General features: G+C 35.9%; 1 protein-coding gene across 1 annotated transcript in view; it reads right to left on the bottom strand.

The window, feature by feature from the left end:
* LZTS2 (leucine zipper tumor suppressor 2) overlaps positions 1-23,501 on the bottom strand; it is a 378,469-nt gene that overhangs the window by 277,576 nt on the left and 77,392 nt on the right. The window contains exon 2 of the mRNA XM_053692473.1: positions 16,843-16,950. The gene's annotated coding sequence lies outside the window, so the exon portion shown is untranslated. The remainder of the gene's footprint in view (positions 1-16,842; positions 16,951-23,501) is intronic.

Below are 23,501 nucleotides of genomic sequence, written 5' to 3'. Positions count from 1 at the left end.
GAGAATGACTGGATATGACATGTGAGGGGAGGAGCTATATAGCAGCTCTGCTTGGGTGATCCTCTTGCAACTTCCTGTTGGGAAGGAGAATATATCCCATAAGTAATGGATGACCCATGGACTGAACACACTTAACAAGAGAAATGCAAATCAATTTATAACTTTTTTTGAAATGCATTTTTCTGGATTATTTGTTGTTATGCCGTCTCTCACTATTTAAATAAACCTACCATTAAAATAATAGACTGATCATTTCTTTGTCAGTGGGTAAACGTACAAAATCAGCAGCAAAATATAACTGAGGAATGCTGGGAGAATGGGATGGAATAAAGCTCTGCAATGTATGTTTTTTTTTTGCCTTTTACTAATGGATAGAAGTATAATCCCACATGTGATGATTTGTGGACCAGTCATTTGAAAGAACGGAAGAACTCATCTTTCTTGCAATGAAAATCATTTGCAATGTTATATATAAAATTGATAGAACATTTGAAAGTTCTGGGATCTTTCAGCAAATAATAATTTAAAAAAAAATAGAAATCCACTGTTACTCCCATTTCCTCTGAAGGAGTGTTATACAGAGGAGCAGATGTATGTATGATGTGATGAGTTAGAGACAATCATGAATGAAATCTACCACATCCAAGAAATGAGCTGTAGAGCAGACGTTTCTGCAAATAGCAGAGTATTGCCTATTACAGGGACAATGTCCAGATGGCTCCGGTTACTACAGATTGTGTTACTGATTGTATGATGTAACATAATCCACAGAGTCATCATCTGTTAAACATAATGCAAAATAACCCAAAGCACCTGATTTTAATTATATAATGTCCTGATTACTAAATGTGGCAGAGTGCAGTACCAAACTATTTATCAGAAGTCTATTTACATTTCCCAAGATCTCCATTTTGTTGCTAAACTGACGGAAAATATGATTCAACAACGCGAGTAAGTGCAGCTGCAGAGCAATGGGCATGTTCCCTGCTAACATCACTCAAATGTGGCTGAGATGCAACTGGAATGATGACAACGTCAAGGCCCAATACCATGCACAAAAGGGACACCTGAAGATAAACATTAAAATATACTGGCATATGTCACAAGTAAATACTTGAAGGGATATTAAAGGGATAGGAAAGTAAAAATTTTAAGACACTTTTAAATTCACTTCTATTTTCAAGTGTGCTTCGTTCTCTTGGTATCCCTTGTTAAAAAATGAATACGCACATATCATACACTAGTGGGAGCTGCTGCTAATTGGTGCCTGCACACATCTGTCTCTTGTGATTGGCTAAATAGATATTTTCAGCTTCCTGTCAGTAGTGCAATGCTGTCCCTTCAGCAATGGATAACAAGAGAATGAAGACAATTTGATAATAGAATTACATTGGAAAGTTGTTTAAAATTGTATGTTCTATCTGAATCATAAAAGAACATGTTGGGGTTTACTATCCCTTTAATATATATATATAAATCATAGATTTAAAAAGATATTAGATGTTTCAATATTGAAAAAATAAGTGTAAAGTTGTAAACATCCATAAAGCAATGGGCACCTCCATGACGTAATTTAAAGGGACAGTAAGGTCAAAATTTAACTTTCATGATTCAGATAGAGGATGCAATTTTAAACGACTTACCAATTTACTTCTGTTATTAAATTTGCTCCGTTCTCTTGGTATCTTTTATTGAAGAGTAAAACTAGGTAGGCTCATAAGAGCTCAGGAGTGTGCATGTGTCTTAAGTACTCTATGGGAGCAGTGTTTTGCAACATTGTACTTATGAGCCTACCTAGTTTTATTCTTAAATAATAGATACCAAGAGACAAAGCAAATTTGATAACAGAAGTAAATTGGAAAGTTGTTTAAAATTGCATGCTCGATCTGAATCATGAAAGTTTAATTTTGACTTTACTGTCCCTTTAAGTTTCCTTCTCCGCTGAGGCCATTTAAGGAACTGCTATAAATGAGTCATTAAAGTGTGTAACCAATGAGTGTGTGGAATATAGCACTGTTAGGCCTGGAAGAATCTGCACTTTCACGTCTAAAAGGAATTGGAATGACCACAATTGTCCAAGTTAAAATGCATCAAAATGGGACAAAATAATGAAAGTATATTACAAAGTTTTTTGCTACATGTTATAATACAATCGCAAAGGTGTTATCCCTTTAAAGCAGGAGAAAGAGAGAAATATCCCTTTAAAAGGAGGAGGAGGAGCGAGAGGTGGAGAAATATATTATAGTATATTCATAGACAAATCTGTATATATACACACAAACACACCAGTGTATAAAAGTCTCTTAACCCTTTCCTGCCGGGGTTAAAGTGTCTACATCGGAAAAACTGTTCCGACATAAACAATTTGAAATCTCGCGATCGTGCAAGTGATCACGAGATTTCAATGATGGGATTGCGTCAGGGGGGTGTCCCTATAATGCTAGGCACGCCCTCCAGACCGTGATCCCATCAGGGAAGCGCCATTGGTTCAGGAAAGCCATCCGGTTAGGACGTTGTATTCCGTCCATCGGTGTTAAAGCCCAGAAAAATTTGGACAGAATACAACGCTGTAACGGCGTTAAAAAGTTAAAATGGCATGCTCTTTCTGAATTGTTAAAGCTTAAAGTGACAGTAATGTCAATTTTGAACAACTTCTATTATCTAATTTTCTTTGTTCTGTTGGTATCCTTTGGTGAAAAACATACCTAGGTATGCCCTGGAGCAGCAATGTACTACTGGGATCTAGCTGCTGCTTGGTAGCTGCACTTATATGCCTCTTGTCATTGGCTCACATGATGCATTCAGCTAGCTCCCAGAAGAGCATTGCTGCTTCTTCAACAAAGAATACCAAGAGAATGAAGCAAATTTTATAATCAGGAAAGAAAACTTGTTTTTTATGTCCTTTAATGATTTCATGTTTCTTTAAGATCAGCACTAAGGGATGTGCAAAAAGTGACCATTTCCATGTTAACAAAAAAAAGCACATTTCTTTTTTGTTTCTTTTTTTCTGTTTTTTGTAAGGGACAGTACAGTCAAAATTAAACAAATTTAGTAGGTAGATTATGACATTTTAAACAACTTTCCATTTTACTTCTAATATCAATTTTGCTTAGTTATACTGGTATCCTTTGTTAAAGAATAATCCTAGGTGAGCTCAGGAGCGTGCACGTGTCTTAAGCCATCTGGCAGCAGTGTTTGCAACATTGTGTATAGCAGTGTTATACATAGTTACAAACACTGCTGTCCTAGACTGCTATAGACACGTGCACGCTCCTGAGCTCCTATCAGCCTACCTAGGATTAGTCTTCAACAAAGAATACTAAGAAAACAAAGCAAATTTGAAAATAAAAGTAAATTGGAAAATCGTTAAAAAAAATTGCATGCTATATCTGAATAATAAAAGTTATTTTGATTTTACTGTCCCATTAAAAAAAAACACATTTTATTTTGCAAAATGTGTTTTAGTTGTAGCCTATATAAATATAATAATATATTACTGAAGGTAAAGATCACCTTAAATCACTCAAATCTCAAGATCATTTAACTAAAAGCACCACACTCCTATTTACTTTAATCGTTTTACTCAGTGCAAAGGTTAAACCTGACTTGCCAACTTGTAAATCGAGAATAAAATCTCTTCAACATATTCAAGATGTTGGAAGAGGGAAAAAAAAAAAGTTCCTTACATTCAACTACAAGCCAGACTTGAGGGAGAGGCAATAATGAGTGGAAAGTAACAGAAACCATAGTTGGGGCCCTTTCGTTCACCCTCCAGATGTTTCTATCAAAAATGTTAACTAAAAAAGTATTTTTAGGCTTTGTTTCCTCAATTAAAGTCTTTACACATTGTGGCTTTCAGCCAATGTTTGCCTTATTGTAAAACAAATACTGAAATATGTTTAAAAAAAAAAAATCAAAAGAAGAAAACAAACAGCCGCTTGAAATTGCCAGCTGGAAGATTCAAGGATACAGTGTTCATTAATTTGCGGGAACCAGTAAACTAAAAAACATACTGAATGATTGAAAACGTAGCGATCAAATAACCAGGCTGCAAAAGGCCAGAAAAAGGCGGAGGTCGTCTGTGAACATTTAAATCCAATTTTCCGGAATGTAATCTAGAAAGCTGGATCATTTATTCAGACATGAAAACCTCATAGCTTAGACACTTGTTGTGTAGGAAACAGTTATTGCCATGTTACAAAAATGTGAGTGGCTCCTTATTATTAAAAAATATATATTATTTCTTTATGCCTAAAATGTCACAGCGAGTTAAAGGGAACTTTCACATTTTTAAAACAGATGGTTTGGCCTTTCTACTGAAATATTACCTTGGAGCTCAAAAAACAAGGAAAATTTTATTAAGGAGAAATTAAAGGGATAATAAACTGTGCTCCTTTGGTAAAAACAAATATGTTAAATCAAAGTACAAACATAAAAAGGAACTGATTCAGATTGTGTAACAAACAAACAAACAGCAAACATACTTGATTTCTTGAAAAATTAGCACTTAGAAATTCTTAGTGTAGGCCCTGCCCACAGTTAGGGATGGGCGAATGTTTTGCAACATTCGAATAAATAAAACTAATTTTACTACATTCGTTCTTTTGTTTTTTGAATGTTTGCACAACATTCTAGCATTCTTTTAATGTAATAGTATTTCTAATGCTTTCTTTAAATGTAATATTCGATTCAAATTTTTCTAATAATTCGATTTTAATTATGCAATATTCGAATTTGAGAAAAATTAAAAATGTATATATTTGTAATAGTATTTCTAATGTTCTCTTTAAATTTAATATTCAAATTATTCAATATTCGAAATAGAAACATTCAAATTTATATATTTGTATCTATTATGTATCAATTTACTAAACTCCCTACCACATGAACTATTTAACTGACAAGTATTTGTTAAATTGAATATTACATTTGAAAATTTGAATATGGACATTCGATCTAATTTTGAACATTCGAATTCAAAAGTGACATATGAAAACTGTAAATAACATTCAATTATAGAATATTTACGAATATTCTTTCTTATCAACATTCGATTATGTAAATCAAATTTCTATAATAACATTTGCTCTAACATTCCCATCCCTACCCACAGTGTAATTAGAGTGGAGAATTTAAAGTATTTACTCTGTCAGTTCTGGGCATGAGCGCAAATCTGTTATCTAGTCTATTCGCTGAATGTTTCATTAATAAATATATATATATAAAAAGAGGTAATAGAAGACAGCACTCGCTGGGCTTAAGGATAAGCAATAGAAGCTTTTATTTAAGTGACGTTTCAAGGACAGCTCCCCTTCATCGATGAAGGGGAGCTGTCCCCGAAACGTCACGAAAATAAAAGCTTCTATTGCTTATCCTTAAGCCCAGCGAGTGCTGTCTTCCATTACCTTTATCTCTACCTGCATTCAGCACCCTGGCAACTGGACACCTGTTTGCGCGAGTGCACCAGCCTCTGTGAATATATATATATATACACATACATACATACAGTAAATATATATATATATATTGTAACATCTAGAATTGAGTATTTTAGAATGTGTTACAGTTCCTGAAAAGCAGATGCTCTTCCACTGTACACCAATAAAACTCTGGAAGTTGTTCTTATAGGTCAGGGAAAGATTTGTTCTTTTGGATTAAAAGGGACAATAAACACTAAATAAATTTCATGCACCTCCCTCTAATTATGACTGCTGCCATTATGAAACGTAGGCTATACTTCAGGTATTCAAAGGAGAGTTACTGCACATGTGCAAACAAGTCAGCACTGGAATGTAGTGAGAGCTAGATTTCAACATGGTGGCACCGATGACAAGAGGGAGGAGGAGAATAAGCTCAGTGCTATGCTTACATTGCACTTCCTGTTAGTTCTAAATCAAAAGGTCATGAAAGCATGCTAAAATTACATATGAAGCTGCATTGCCTTATATTCTATGTATAACATATTTTAATTCACTTACTTAAATTTAAAAATGAAGTCCAATAATGTAAGTATATCTTTATAATCTTCCTTATGTCCACAGCCCCAACGACAGCCCTCTCAGTAACACTATCCCCCTCTATTACATATTCATCCAATAACAGACAATATTTTAATTTTTTTTGTCCTGTACACTCCCGAACACTTGCGCCGTGTGTACTTTAGTTGCATACATGCTCAATTGAAGGCACCTGTAGAATTATGGTCATTAACAAGCAAAAAGTTAAGCTTAACATGCTGCACAGAGCGGTGTGGCGCATCTCTCCGCCAACACAGTGCCATGTTAAAGTGTTTCAATAATGAACAGGCACCCAGTAATGTAGACAAGCCTTCCCTGTGCTGGGAGCTGTATACATGACACATGCACACGCCAATCCTGATCCTACCTATGTAGCCCTCCGTGACCGCACTGGATATGAGTTGCACAAAGAATAGTAATCATCTAACCAAAATTGCAGAAAATGCAGCAAATATATTCTTATATGCACAAACTTCCCATATGTTAAGAAAATAAATTCTGGGTTTCATGTCACTTTAATTTAAATGGACAAAGTAGTACAATATGCACATGCTCTAAATCTTTTTAACAACACTGATCCTGCAAGTATACGTGTTAAACGCTGTAAAGAGTTTAAGTTCCAGTGGTCCTGAGGTATTCCCGATAATTGGCAAAGTTGTGCGACGTGGCTCACTGGACATTTCTGTTCAGGACCAACTGTTCTCTGTAGCTCCGAGCAGGACTTTAAGCCCCGCAAAGCTGTTAAGCATATAGTTAATCACAGAAAAGTGAGAAAAGATGTCCCCTGAAATGAAACAATCCAAAAATGATGTGCACTAAGCGCAACTATAATAATGTGCCCAATATATAAACAATGTATGTGATTTAAATAACAAGCACCCCTTGTTCTGGCATAGGTGTCTCACCTCCTCCTGAACCTGCAATGTATCGGCATGAAGGGAGCTGCGACTCACATACCGGATGCGACCACACCGGAAAGCACGTAAACTAGAAAACTGCCATGCGAACAAGAAGGCCAACCTCCTTCCCACGCTGTGAGATAACGCGGCCTGACAGAAAACAGCCAACGGCTCTCTATACCTTTATAACAATAAATGGAGTGTTGTAGGGTAATATGCAGGTTGTAAATATGTTCAAGCCTTCTCGGCGCTCTGCACTAAATGATGGAGCACCGAGGGAATATGCAGGGAAAACAATAAGTCGGGCTGCTCACTTGCATTCAGCAACCACCTGCCAAGTGAGAATTAAAGCCCAATGCGTGCACAAACACACCCCTCATACTCAATAGGTACACTATGAGCCCCCTAATAAAGAATCATAATTATAGTGGGAAAAGGGGCTTATTCTGCTTATAGTTGAATGATAGAGTCCCCCCAGCACTAACTAAGTGCATGAGAGGGACAGGAGTGGGACCCCAGGGTAAAAGGTACTCACCGTCTACCAGGTCCCCTCCACAGATAACTATCACAAAGATCACTGCCCAGCGCTGTTACAAACAGAGAAGTGAAGAAATCAGCAGAGTGTCCAAACTGATCCAACAGGAGGAGGCTAAGGGACTACCTTGCAAGCCTGAGGCTTAGCTTGTGATTCAGCTCCAACAAGGAGAAGAATTATGCACAAGCAACACTCTTCTAATTCCTTCTCTTCCAGTCACTATCCAATGGAAGAATAAACATATGAAATTATTCAACAGCTCAGCAGCATCTCTATCCATGCCTTCTCCTTTCACAAGGCAAAAAAATACTGGGAGGGAAGAGGAAGTAGGAGGGATTATTAAACTCTGGTATAGGGTGTCTTTGCCTCCTCCTGGTGGCCATGTGGTGTAATTCCCAACAGTAAGGATTATTATTTTCATTTCTTATATAAAAAAAAATCTAAGTTATGGTAATAAAATTATTTTCTAAAATCAATCCCTTTAACCTCACTTATATTAATTTTGATCATTCAGAAGATGAAATGCTCTGCCATTTGAGACAGACAGCGCATAATCAAGCTACCTGTTTTACCCTCTGTATAAGTGACCTGACACTGTGCAGAGAATGACTGAAGGAACCCTGAGCAATCACAATAGAAGAAAACATTCTGGTTGGCTGTAACATTCTACTTCTGGAAAAACTAACAAGTGGGGAGGGAGGATGATTTGCAAGGTAGGTGAGGATAAAGGGCGATCATTTAAAATTACTTTTTTTTTTTTTTTTTTTTCAGCATACATATATATTTATTATTTAAATGTGATATACATTATTATGTAATAATTAGAAATGCTGATATTTAAATGTAATTTTTATTACACAATATAATGGTGTATGGTTTGTTTGGTTTTTAATCCAAAAATGTAATTCATAAATATCTTGATAAAATGATGCACAAAGTTAGAGCATAGACACAAGATGACTGTAAATGTATTTTATGAATATTTGACAACGTGTGTATTAACTTTGTAAAATATGTTTGTTTATTTTCAGATTGTCATCTGATGACTTCCAGGAATTTTTTTTTTTTTTTTATAAAGTTTTTATTGAGATTATTCAGAAATACAACTTTATGCATACATTCAGAAGTTGGGACATCTAATACTTGATATGGTACAATTATGTCAAACAGTAGAATACAAAGACAAGTAAATAACAACCTATTGCTCACACCCAACTACTGAACTCCAGCAATGAACCTCCTTTTATGTTTCTATGTGTGAGTGTCCCCCAAAACTGCAACAGGTCACTCTTGGACCTCTGATAATTAAAGTAGCTCAATAAGGGGGCTCTAATGATAAGTACGGCCACTTTTGGGCCTTAAGTAGTTAATTAAACATATTAGGGCAAAATCTGAAACCTCAGCTTTATAGTCTCTACTTTAGAGGGTTTCCTCATATGGCACATAAGGTCACTCTTGTACCTTAAAACACTTATGTATTCTAGAGGAAAATTAGTTTTTGAAATGGCCACTTTTGGGCCTGCATATGTATTTAATATGGAAAAAGTCATATTGATGAGGGATCCATCATTACTAATATTTTAGGGTGAGAAAACAACTAAACAAAAAAACAACAAATGAACAGATGGGGTAAAGGCCTACCGGCAAGCATTGTCACATAAAACAGAAATAACAGAAAACACAGATCAAGCATGGGTTCACGTGCCCTACTTCACTCTCAGAAAACTTTGTCTGCTAATACTGCTTAGTTACAAGAGCTGGGGGGGCAAAATTTACCAGACCTCTCATATCAGTATAGCCCAAAACATACGGGTGACAAAAAAACAAAAAGTCTGTTTAAGAGTGCAAGAGAAGTAATACATCTGTGGGGGCTAAATGTCCGGGTGAATATCTACCACCAAGTTTCAAACTGAGAGTCATCATGATCACGTTAGTGTAAACGCTCATGCCAGTTCAAATCCCAGGCGTACTATAATCCACTTATCTAAAGGATCTTTCGCCAAGGCGTGGGCCTCTGAGTGTAGAAAGCAACAGTTTCTGATATGAAGTTTATGAGTGTTCTCTGTTGATCATGCCCCCGGTATCAGATGTAGGGGAGGGAAATTTTCACCTCCGATGAAAATCCATTATCTATCCCACTCCCAGTCTTAAGATTAGATGTGCGTTAACTTCATGCTCACCCCGCAATGTAGTGAAATCGGAGGCTGCGATGCCGGCAAATGTCTCTCTCAGCTTCTGCTGGTCCTCCAGGTCTCCAGCCATGGAGCCTCCGCTCCTGGGCATAGTTATGAGGGAGTTGATAAAATTGGGGGCCGCAATGCCAGCATTAGGACAAGGTGAATGATGCCTCTGACTCCTGCCGATATAAAGATGGGATGAGTGTCCGTCGTGTTTCCCAGTCAGAGGGGAGCATCTATACCGGGCACCGGGGCCCCCGATCTTAGGCGCAGCCGGAGAGGGAGAGGTTGGAGCAATCTCAGCTTGTCGTGGCGCGGGGTCAGATACCGCGATGCCGGCAGATGAATTGGGCTGTGTTATCTGCTGATCCCGGTCAGTCAGCTCTGTGTCGCCAAAGCAAGCAATCTCCTCTGTCATAGTAATGGCGGTTCTCCCTTCCGCCTCAGGAGCGATCTTGGTTTGAGGAGTACCTGCTTGCTCAGTGTAGGTTAGGGCCCCCGGCAGTACGAAGTCCTCCAGTCCGGGTTCCAGTGTGGGGAGCGGATCTTTCACAGAGGTATCAGAGCAGACTATATAGTTAGGTGAGCCGTTAAATAAAAGTTTGCAGAGCTCTCTCTCCAGACTCTGATAATGGTCCCGTATCGCCCTGGTTATGGCGCACTCCCATCTATCCAGTGCTTCTTTCATCTCTATACAATTATGAGATGCTATCACAGAAGTAGATTTTCTGTATACGGCTGAGTAGTTGGTTCCTATAAAAGTATGGGTGAGTATCACAGTGTCCTGCGGGTTATCACTGTCTCGTAACGACAAGGCCACACTGGGTCCCTGCCGGGGGGTGAGGTTATAGGCCGCAGCCCACGTTATATTCCAGTAGACAAGTTGAAGCTCTCAATCTGTACAATAGTGGTAACCCTCGATAGGGTTCACTCTGCTGAGTAATTTGTAGCTGTAAACAGTACTCGATGGAGCATTAGTGCTAAGTTTGTGAGCAGATTACTGTGATGAGATGGAGCAGCAAACAATCTAGCGACCTGTCATGGCCGCCGCCCGGAAGTTCCCCCATTTAAAATTACTTTTTTTAGTAAATGAAGGGTCACTTTAAGATTCACTTTAAACCACATAAACAATTTATAGGGGCATAAACTTATACCTTTTAAATGTTTATATGATTTAAAGTGATTTTCATTATCTGAAAAACTTCTGCCATCACTTAAAGGAACACTAAATATAGTAGAATTACATAATTCACAAGTACATAATAAAAAAGATAAGGCAATAACACTTATTCTGAATTTCAAATAAGCAGATTTTTTTCTGACAAATTTATTTTTTCTGCCATTTTCCGGCCCTCTGTATCATGTGACAGACATCAGCCAATCACAGACTAATATACGCATAACCTGTGAGCTTGTGCATATGCTCAGTAGGATCTTGTTCCCCAGAAAGTATGAATATAAAAAAAAAATGATAATGGAAATAAATTGGAAAGTGTCTTAAAACTGCTGCTCTATCTGAATCATAAAAGTTTATTTTAACTTGAGTGCCCCTTTTAGAATACAGCACTTGTTAGGCAGATAGGCAGTCTTCAGTGAGTGTTTCCTCAAAAAAGGTGCCTGCTATTGCGCATGCGTGGGAATAAATTAATTACTAAACAAGTGTCTGGGAGCACACCTGGGGATAATTACTATTCATAAACATGAAATTGAATAATAGAGGGACAATCTCGGAAACAGTTATGAAGATAACTTTTGTAAAGATGTTCAGCTAACAGAAAGTGTTTAAAAATGTGTTTTGTTTGTATAACACAGGGCAATGTACTTTATGCACTTAGATTAGTCTACTTTCATGACCCTTTAAACCTGTTACGTTATTAATGATTTGCAAAACTTTGTGCATTGTGCTAACAAACTACTTTGTAATTCCTTTCGTGATTGAGATAGCGCATGCAATTTTAAGCAACTTTCTAATTTACTCCTATTATCAAATTTTCTTCATTTTCTTGGTATCTTTATTTGAAATGCAAGAATGTAAGTTTAGATGCCGGCCCATTTTTGGTGAACAACCTGGTTTGTGCTTGCTGATTGGTGGATAAATTCACCCACCAATAGAAAAGTGCTGTCCAGTGTTCTAAACTAAAAAATAGCTTTGATGCCTTCTTTTTCAAATAAAGATAGCAAGAGAACGAATAAAAAATGATAATAGGAGTAAATTAGAAAGTTGCTTAAAATTGCATGCTCTATCTGAATCACAAAAGAAAAAATGTGGGTTCAGTGTCCCTTTAAGGCTAGCTGAAAATGAGATCAAGCACTGCTCTAAGCAACCATAGTCTAGTATGTAGCTAGTCCAGGTAATGTCTTACAGCATCCTTAGGTTGAGAAAAAATGATTTTCAGTCTTCTCTAGGGTGTGTGGGATAAATACAATTGTTAAAAGCAAGAATAAGCAAAATAAGCAAATAACGCTTTTTATAATCGAGTTTCATTTTCAGTAATTCAATCAATTACATTTTGAGTTTACTGTCCCTTTCCCTTGCAAGCATACATTTCGGCAAAATTGATAACAACAATAAAATGAAAACAACGGAAAAGAAAACACAAACTTAGTAATTATAAAGAAACAATAGCACTTATATATATATTAAAAAAGGACATGCATGCATATGTCAACGCAGGTAAGGTTAGTTTCTTTTGGTAACACAACCTTGAACAGCAGCAGTTTAGAGTATTAGTGCCAGTGCAGACTGCGGCTCTTTTCAATGCCCCCAAATGGTATGCAATAGAAAACAATGTCCACAGCACTATAAATAATAATTTGCTTTTATTTGACAGACATCAAGCGACGTTTCAGGTATACCTAACCCTTATTAGGGTTAGGTATACCCGAAACGTCGCTTAATGTCTGTCAAATAAAAGGAAATTATTATTTAATGTGCTGTGGACATTGTGTTTTCTATTGAGTTTCTTCTTGGGGCAAATGACATAGCCAGGACGGTATGACACTAATGATGCATGTTGGTTTCCAGGTTTCAACACTAAAATAGTGACACTTTTAGCTGTAGGATGTTTCTATGGTAACAGACAAACATACCTCCCAGTTAAAGGGACAGTAAAGTCAAAACTAAACTTTCATGATTCAGGTAGAGCATGCAATTTTAAACAACTTTCCTATTTACTTTTATCATCAAATTTGCTTTGTTCCCTTGGTGGTATTTTTGAAAAGCTAAACCTAGCTAGGCTCAAACTGATTTCTAAACCGTTTGTGCTCACTCCCGTGAAGTTATTTAGGAGTCTTCACTGATTAGCTACACTGCATGTCTGTCAAAGGCACTTAGATAAGGAGGCTGTCTGCAAAGGCTTAGATACAAGGTCATCACAGAGGTAAAAAGTATATTAATATAACTGTGTTGGTTATGCAAAAACGGGGAATGGGTAATAAAGGGATTATATATCTTTTTAAATAAGAAAAATGTTGGTGTAGACTGTCCCTTTAAATCTGTCAAAAAGAAAAGGCTAAGAGAAAGGGAAGAAAAAGTGTGGGTAAAAATTTGAACCTATGTATATATAGCATGTAGCAATAAAGATAGAAATTTATAGTAAATTGTTTACAAATAGTTCCTTTCGCTTTATTTTCTCATTTGAAAAAACAGATTTTGCCTGTTGTATCCTCACATATACTGAACATTTATGAACATAAGTTCTGGTTAAAAAAACATGCAAACAAGAAGGTTTAGATAAAATAACACTCCCAGTGGGGGATGTGATAGAGGTACTAAAATGTTCATTTTTTTCTCCCAAAGATTTGGCCTTTGCGTAAGCAGCAATAAAGATGATAAGGAGGACTTTGTGTAAATAATTAGACAGATAACATAATGAGGTATTCTCTCCATACAAGATCAGCCCACTGTATTGGGTTGTGGTTTCAGTTAGCAGAAACAGCTATTTCATATACAAAAATATACCTATGGGAGCAATTTCACATACATTTTAAACTCTGCAGCTGGTATAAGAAGTAATTGGAAACACATTAAAGAGAAAACAATTGTTTTGTGGATTCTTGGTGGACAGGAATTGAGAAACCCTGCTCTAGAACACATAATTTTTCTGCGATAATGACCCTTTAAAAATCAAATAAGACCACTACAAAGTGAAGGCATCAAAGTTTCTGGGAGATATGAGTTCTTCTCAATAAAGTTCAAAAAAATCTAGTTCTGGCAAATTAAAAAATCTCTATTAAAATTAAAATTACCAATAAAAAGCTTTATAATGTATGAACAATGAAAAACATGCCATACACTTTTACTATTTACCTGTTTTTTCTGTAATTTAAATCCAAAGACTGAAATGTATTGACCACCCCAAAAACATGAGCACACCCTGTGGAACTCAGAGCCCTCTCTACATGTCACACAGTGGTTGCTTAGGGCTAAATTTATAAAGGCTTTTTCGGCTATGTGGAGCAGGAGCTCATTTATTTCTGTCCATAATTATTCACCATACAGGATTTAGTTTAAATGAAGATCATTTATAATGCAGTCATTAATTTGTGATACATATATAAAATACTTTTATGTCCTCTTTAACTGCATATATGTTTAATCTACCCATCAATTTATAAAACATATTTTAATGGCAGAATTACAGAGACATATTTTTTTTAAAAACTGCTCTATATCTTTAAGCCACTTTTTTAAAATTTGTATTTATTTATATTTTTGAGATGCCAAACAAATTGGGCAGGTATATTTTAGCCAAAAATATAGTACAGTAGTAAAACAGTGTTTTTTATGTGTTTTTTTTTACCTTTGTTGTATAATATACATAAATAAAAAAGGCTATTGCAAAAGAGCTTTTGTAATGTCAAGTTCCAATGCTCAAAATACAGAAATAATGTCTTAGGTTAATGAGACAGTCAAGTCAAAATTATACTTTAATGATTCAGATATAGCATGCTATTTTTTAAAAAAAACTTTCCAATTTACTTCCATTAACAAAATGTGCACAATCTTTTTATATGCACACTTGCTCAGGCCGCAGCTCCTACTGAGCATGTGCAAAACTACAGGATATATACTAAATGCATTTTGTGATTGGCTGATGGCTGTCACATGATGCATTAGGAAGGAAAATGTAACTAACTGATATTTGTCAGGAAAACAAAAATCCACTGCTTATTTGAAATTCAAATCAAGTGCTTTTGCATTGTCTCTTTATTAGGCATTTATTGGTTATGCTATTCAACTGTGTTAAGTGGTCCTTTAAGACCCTGTACATGTCATACCAAGAACCACTGTCTGGTGATAATGTAGCCTATAGTTACTCTGAACATTTAGGATTTCTTATTTAGATTGTACTTGGATCCTGCTTTTGCATCTCTGACCTTGACAACTGAGCCAAGAATGACTTCATCCACGTTTGTGATCACATTACTGTAAATGATTTAGAACTTGTCCAAAAGTGATAGTATTTAGTTGTTCAGAAAACATCATTTATTGTATACATGTGCTGATTTCCAGAATGCTAAACCTAAAAACTCTATAACAGAAAAAAAAACTTTATCCATAACCTTTCAAACGGTCAGGCCACCAAAGTACTATGCAAGAGGAATCACCAAGCCTTTGGCTATGTTACAACAACCTACCCAGACAGTAAAATATAGCTGTACTGCACAAAGATACACAACACACTGTGCTTGCTAATGACAATTAAAGGGATATTAACCACTTAAGGACCAGCGACGTACCCTGTATGTCAATGGCCTTTTTTTGAGACTTGATTGTTTTATAGCACGGTCTTGCCACCAGCGTTGAGACTGCTCTATTCCACAAAGCCTGCTGGAGGGAGAGCATTAATAACGTGTTCTTGCTAGACTTGTGCTATTATGTCCTGAAAAGACCCTTAACGACCAGTGACATACAGGGTACATTGTGGTCATTAAGGGGTTAAACAATACTTCTTTAGTAAAAAAATATGTTAAATCAAAGTAAACCTAAAAAGGAGTAGATTGTGTTAATAAAACAGCAAACAACTTATTTGTTTTCTTGCGAAATGAGCACTTCGAAATTCTCACTATAGCCACTGTCTAAAGTGACAAAAGAGAGCTGACATGCTGAGAACTTAAAGAGACAGTTAACACCTTCAGATTGGCATATACAATCTTTATTTATGCATAATTAAACAACTTTAATATATATTTTCATTATTTATTGTGCCCCTTTTTCATGTAATTTAGATATCTGTCCCTAATTGGATTTATTAGACAACAACTGCAAATACATGCATTTTAACCCCTTCGTGACCAAGGACGTGTCAGGCACGTCCTACAAAAAAATACCCTTAAGGAACAAGAACGTGCATGACATTTCCTCTGGGGTTTGAAGCTCTGGAAGCGATCGTGATTATATCATGCATGGGCTACAGAAATCTTGTCATATTACCCATTTTGGGTGCATAGTTATTAATAAAAATGGTACCATATTTAGCAAGTATCTTTGTATATTGTCTCAGGACATGTCCTAACAAGAAGTATATCCAAAACCAATCAATGGTGACTATATACAGAAAAGAGATGCTCTGATCCAAGTTGGGGGGGGGGGGGTCTACTTTTCTGTAGACCTTGACTGAAGATCATGACATTAAACAGAAAGACAATGTCAGCACTTGCAATGCAAATACCATTAATTATCTATATTCCTAAGGCACTGAAAGTACATAACCTATTTGAGATTTGTGACACACAATACCCTCTACTTTGCTCACCACAGTGTTTGTAGAAAAACATATTACAAGGCTAAAGACAGGAAAATTTTATTTAGGTTAGGAGTGAAAAAACATCTGTATAGGCCAATGCATTAAATAGTTTCATGATTCAGACAGATCATCCAATTTTAAACAATTTTACTTTTGGTATCAAATTTGCTTCATTCTCTTTGTATCCTTGTTGAAGTAGCAGCACACATCGGGTGAGCCAATGATAACAGGCATATAAGGGCAGCCACCAATCATCAGCTAGCTACCATACCAAAAGAACAAATCAAATTAAATATCAGAAGTAAATAAGAAAGTTATTTAAAATTGCATGCTCTATCTGAATCATAAAAGTTAAATTCGACTTTACTGTCCCTTTAATGCCTCAATTTAATCACACAATCAAAAGTTAAGAGATTTTGATTATTTTATTTTTTGCGAGTTTAAATTTATGGAAAATGCACTTACCATAGGAATTTGTCTTGAAATATAGTCTGTTTGTTGACTGGAATCAAGCAGCCAATCAGAGGCTGTAGTGATGGAGCAGAAAAAATCCTGCTATGTCATTCATCCAATCTGGTAAAAGGAAAAGAAATCAACATGAGGAGATGGTTTCGGTGCAGACTTCTGTCATAAATTTGTATTTTATTTTTTAAAATTTATAATTCTATGTAACCTAACCCTTTTTATTTTATTTTTTAAAATCTGATTTATGTATTAAAATAAATACTTTTACTTTGACATTCAAAATATATGGCTTGTAGTTATGTGGAACTTTCACTGTAGGCAACAAAACAATTAAGAAAAATAAATATTAAAAGGACTCCACAATTGTTATTGTTTGAAAATATAGATAATCCCTTTAATCCCTTAGCAACTTCCCAGTTTTGCATAACCAACAGGTTTATATTAATATGCTTTTTACCTCTGTGATTACCTTGTATCTAAGCCTCTGCAGACTGCCCCTTATCTTAGCTCTTTTGACAGACTTGCATTTTAGCCAATCAGTGCTGACTCATAAATAACTCCATGGAGTGAGTACAATGTTATCCATAAGGCACACATGAACTAGCGCTGTCTAGCTGTAAAGAAATGTCAAACTGTAATGAGATTGCATTAAGGAATTAGAAATTAGCATTTGAGCCTACCTAGATTTAGCTTTCAACAAAGACTAGTATAATATACCCTGTGAGCTTGTGCACATGCTCAGTACGATCTTGTTCCCCAGAAAGTGTGAATATAAAAAGACTGTGCAGAATTTGATAATGGAAGTAAATTAGAAAGAGTCTTAAAACTGCCGCTCTATCTGAATCATAAAAGTTTATTTTGACTTGAGTGTCCCTTTAAGTGCTTGTGTACACTTTTGGAAACCAGTTATTTACAATTATTCCTTGCAATTGTGCATTCAAAAACATGAAAGGTATAAAGCAAAGAACTTAAAGGGATATTGAACCCAAATTTTTTCTTTCGTGATTCAGATAGAGCATGCAATGTTAAGCCACTTTCTAATTTACTCCTATTATCAATTATTCTTTGTTCTCTTGCTATCTTTATTTGAAAAAGAAAGTCCAGAACCCTAGACAGAACTTGTTTATTGGTGGATTAATTTATCCACCAATCAGCAAGAACAACCCAGGTTGTTCATCAAAAATGGGCCGGCATCTAAACTTACATTCTTGCTTTTCAAATAAAAATACCAAGAGAATGAAGAACATTTGATAATAGGAGTAAATTAGAAAGTTGCTTAAATTTGCATGCTCTATCTGAATCACAAAAGAAGAAAATTTGGGTTCAGTGTCCTTTTAACCAAAAACTACACTTCTTGAGCTAAATTTTTGTGCCTCGTTGGCTTTGCTCTAGAGTATTATCACGAATTCTACTGCAGGAAATGCACAAGCAATGTCCAACAAAAACAGTGTAGTTTGCAGAATACCACCACACGTACCACCACCATACTAGAGCAAAATATGCAATTTGTATAGATTATGCGCCAGCGATGTTCACGCTTCATTCTGGTTATAGTTTTGTGCTGGAATTAATCCATTGCTGTTCAGGTTATTAGGAAGTCATGTATATTATTAAAATATCTGATAAAATCCCAGGGCATTTAGGCATCATATTAAAGGTACCATATAGCGAAAATAAACAAATACAATTATATCATCCATATTAAAGAATGACATTTAAACATGTTTACTGTTTTGGCTGAAAAAAATGGAGTAAATGCAGTTTGGAGTCAAATTAAAATAACACAAATCATATCAAACAGGTACAAAACTAAACAACTTCCTATTGAACTTTCATTAGTAGAAAGAGCATATTTGTTGTCAAAGTAAATTGTATGTGATCGCACCTATTAGATCGTGTCTGGAATTAACTGCCTGAGCACTCACAACTCATATCCATGGTCTTAAAAATGTTATTTGTTTCTATAAAACTGCTCTATACAGATTAGAAGTCTAATGTTACATTTTAGAAGCACACAAATACTATAATGATATTTCCCCCATATAGATATATATTTTACTTCTGTTATATATGTGACTAGGCCCTTATTCAGATTTCTATTACCTTTATAAACCACTGATGTGCTGTCACTCTCAACTAGGATCAAATCAAGGGCTGCAAAAGTGCTGTTAACCCCACTGAAGCCAACAAAACCACATACAAACTTCAGTATATGGAAGACAACTCTGTGTGAATATACAAATGAGTCACAGTGTGATTATTCACATAACATCAAGAAGACTAACCATTCAATAAACATAAATTAATACAATGTAATAAGAAAATAAAAAAATCAATGAAGAATCAAATAATGATCAGTTCCCAAACGCAAATTATAAACTGCACACCTGAGGTGACCCCCAAAGCCTTGTTTTCAAGGTCATCTATACCAGACACACAGCAACAACCACAGCAGATCTATTCTTTCTTATATTATGACAGGGGTAATCGCCCCCCACCAAACCTCTAGCTGTGAAAATTACCCTTATATATGTAACCTAGACACAACATTCCCATATAAAAAGGTGAGAGGTTGTCTGGAATGGTGCAGCTTCCCTGTAGACTGTTAAGGCTGTGACACACTGCAAGCGATGCGGCGCGAGACGATGCAGCTGCTTCGCACTGCGTCGCATCGCTTCTAAAGTTCAATTATTTCATCTCTGAGCGTTCAGCTACGCGTCCTGATGCAGCAGAGTGCTCAGAGATGAAAAGGCAGGACACACTGAGCGCGCACAGCCGCATCTACACGCTGCGCACCGCTCCGCTTGCAGTGTGTCACAGCCTTTACAAGGAAAGGATGAAACCCAGTGAGACTGATGGCATCAGCTATGCCCAAAGCATCACTTCTTTGAAGTGCTGGATACAGGCATTCAATTGTCTTGCTATATTACTCTGGGTCCAGGGGGTTATATTTTGTTTAATCCAATCAGAATCTTTATTACTGCCTGGTTATTTGCAGATCAATAATATGAAGTCACCACCATGTAGGAATTATCAGTCGCAAGGATACATCAGCTAACAAAAACGGACTACTGGGATAGAGCATTTTATTTTTGCCCATCAATCACCAGCTAAATCTTAGAAGTGTCGTGCTGTTCCTGAGCCTACCTATGTATGCTTTTCAACAAAGGACAACAATAGAACAAAGTAGATTTGATAACAGAAGTAAATTAAACTGTTTCTTAAAATTAAATGTTAGATGTTATAGTTCACCTAGGTATAAATGTTTAGATCATGTGGCTGCGTCTGTGTCTTTTCCTGCTGTTTTACCTGTGTATGGACAGGAAGTAGGAAGAATGCAGCGTATTATAGAATTTAACTCTTGGTTAGGGAAGTGTGCAGAGAGAGAGAATATGGTTTTGTTAGCCATCAAAGCCCTGTTTGACTGAGTTAACATACCCGCCTGTCCCCCAGAGCAGACAAAACCATTAACCAAAGTTTACATTCTAGTTTATTTCATGAAAATAACACTACTGGTCTGGTAGCGGGAGCGTGTGAAATTCAGTTCAACAGCGCAATCGGGCGCACTGTGATTAGACAGCGCACCTGCGAAGCACTTTTGAAAAAGAAGACCTAATCAGAAGATCATGGAGAGCAGAACAGGTAAGTCGAACTTTCACAGCTAAAATCTCTAAAATCCTTTGATTTTGAAAGCAGTCGCTAAGATAATAATATATAGATCTGCACTATGTGCAGAATTATATAACATTATTTTTTTAGGTTTACTGTCCCTTTCATGACTGTAACTAAGGAAGAACGGGACTTGGGAATTATTATTTCAGATGACTTACAATTTGCTACACAATGCAGCAGTGCAGCCAGTAAGGCCAGTTGAATACTTGGTTGCATTGGGAGAGGTATTAGTAGCAGAAATAGCTTATGCCACTTTACAGATCACTAGTTAGGCCACATCTGGAATACTGTGTACAGTTCTGGAGACCACATCTTCAGAAAGATATAAATAAACTAGAAGCTGTTCAAAAGAGGGCTGCTAAATAGTACACGGCCTAAAATATAAAAACGTACAAAGAAAACTCTATGACCTAAATATATATAGTATAGAAGTAGAAGCTGAAAGTATTTTGCACAAAAAAAAAAAAGACAAAACAAGGGGTCACAAACTTAAATTAGAGGGTAGCAGATTCAGGAGGAATATGAGGAAGCATTTTTTTTTACAGAAAGGGTGGTGGATTCATGGACTGAACTTCCAATTGAGGTGGTAAACACAAAGACTGTAAAGGAATAAAAAAAAATGCCTAGGACATGCATAAGGCTATCTTAATAAAAAGTTACATACAATATGGGTAGACTTGATGGGCCTTTTTGGTTCTTATCTACCAACAAATTCTATGTTTCTATGTACCATGAAAGTTGATTTTTTTTAAAAAGATTTTACTACAATATAAATGCTCCTTATTTTTAATATACTGTACCTACAAATAACTATAAAGCTTTGAAAACATTTTGTATTAAATATTTATAAACTATAGCCATTCCAGGTGAGGTGTCAAGAGTGTTAAAAACACAAACTGAAACCCACACATTAATGTTTACAGAAACTAAGAGTTTGTTTGGCTTGTAACAGCGAATAGTAGGTGCAATGGAAAGTGTTCCAAATAACATTCTAAATAAACAGTCTAATTCTGCAGAATTAAACAGTGCTTAGCCCAGTAAGATTATGTAGATGTATGGCAATGTTTAGTGAATGGAAAAGTAAAACACCCGTATAGGAATTCCGTTTGGTTGCAGAATAAACTGAGGCAGTTTTTTTTTCCATGCTTCAAGTAAACACTATGATCATATTCACTTGTACAGAGAATATTTTTAGCTATTCCTTACTTGGTAATGAATTGGGTCTTTTAGTATCCACTATGATTTCAAACATTATACAACTTCATTACCTAAAGCAAGCCGTTTACATTACATATTACCTCGATTACCCCCTCACAAGAAAGGATATAGCCATAATATAAAATCTCTGCTTTCGACTCCTGAAAATAGGACTAAAATGTCAAAGGGATATTAAAGGGGTCATGAAATTCAATGTTAAAGGGATATGAAACCCCAAATTTCTTTACATTTGCTCCATTCCCATGTTATTATTTGTTAAAGTAGATGTCTGGAGAACTACATGGCAGGAAATAGTGCTGTCATCAAGTGCACTTGCAAATGGAAAACATTCTTTCAAAACTGCTGCCGGCACGTGCACACTCCTGAGCTTACATTCATACTTTTCAACAAAAGATTCCAAGAGAACAAAGAAAATTTGAAAACAGAAGTAAATTAGAAAGTTGTTGTATGCTCTATCTGAATCATGACTTATATATATATATATACACACACACACACACACAGGTAGCCCTCAGTTTACGCCGGGGTTAGGTTCCAGAAGGAATGGTTGTAAATCGAAACCGTTGTAAATTGAAACCCAGTTTATAATGTAAGTCAATGGGAAGTGAAGGAGATAGGTTCCAGGCCCCTCTCAAAATTGTCATAAGTAATACCTAATACATTATTTTAAAGCTTTGAAATGAAGACTTTAAATGCTAAACAGCATTATAAACCTAATAAAATAATCACACAACACAGAATATATAATTAAACTAAGTTAAATAAACAAAAACATTTGCAAAACAGAATTATAAACCTAATAAAATAATCACACAACACAGACTTCACTTGCATTTTTCTGCAAACAGTTCTTTCTATGCATTCCAATCTGGACTGATTTATAGACAGAAAGATCTTGTTCCTTTGAAATCTGCTCAATAGCTCTGGTCTGGTTAAACTGATTAATTTCAGCTTGCTTGGCTTTGCTGCAACACAAGCGGACAGCTCCACCTACTGGCTATTTTAATAAATGCACTGCTTCTCAATGCTTTTCAATAGCAGTCACATGACTGGAAAAAAAGGTTGTTATTCTGAAACGGTGTAAATTGAACCGTTGTAAAACGAGGGTCACCTGTATATCCCTTTAACCCCTTTAGGATGGAAGCAAGTATCATGTAAACATTTAATGAAAAAACAAAATCAAACAATGCAAAAATGTGATTTCAACACTGGGATTGGATCATGAGGGACTGTCTACAATGCTAGGAACGCCCCCTAGTCAGATTTTCCATTGCTTAAAACCAGGAGAGAGCAGGGCACCAAAAAAGGCAGGACGTTCCGTGCCATCCTAAAGGCTCTTAAGCCGAGCGCAGACATGCATTTTATCATCAGGGTGACCCTTTAATATCTCCCACTTATTTCTAAGACAATTTTAAAATAACAGTATTCTAAGAATCTTTAAAGTTTTTTATTAAAAGTTTTCAATATTTGTTGACAATGATCTTTAAACAAATTTATTTTTATTTATGCAATTCATTTTCAAAATATTCATGAATTGCAATGGAATTAGAGGGTCTTGTGTTTATGACCATGCCATAATGTTTGAAATACACATGTCCACAGGAAAAAAAAAACTTTGTTTTAAATAAATCGTTTGTCACATACATTTTTTTTTATTCCATTTGATATTTGTTCATAGGGTCATTCAGAATTATGGATTTCGATGGGGTGTAGCGACAAAGACGAGCAGCTATAGCTCTGAAAAGTAGGCTAACTAGCTAGCTTGGAAA

Source organism: Bombina bombina, chromosome 9 (genome assembly GCF_027579735.1).
Source record: "Bombina bombina isolate aBomBom1 chromosome 9, aBomBom1.pri, whole genome shotgun sequence".
Taxonomy (NCBI): Eukaryota; Metazoa; Chordata; class Amphibia; order Anura; family Bombinatoridae; genus Bombina; species Bombina bombina.
Note: the sequence above shows the minus strand (reverse complement) of the source record. Positions and strands in the feature narration are given on the sequence as shown.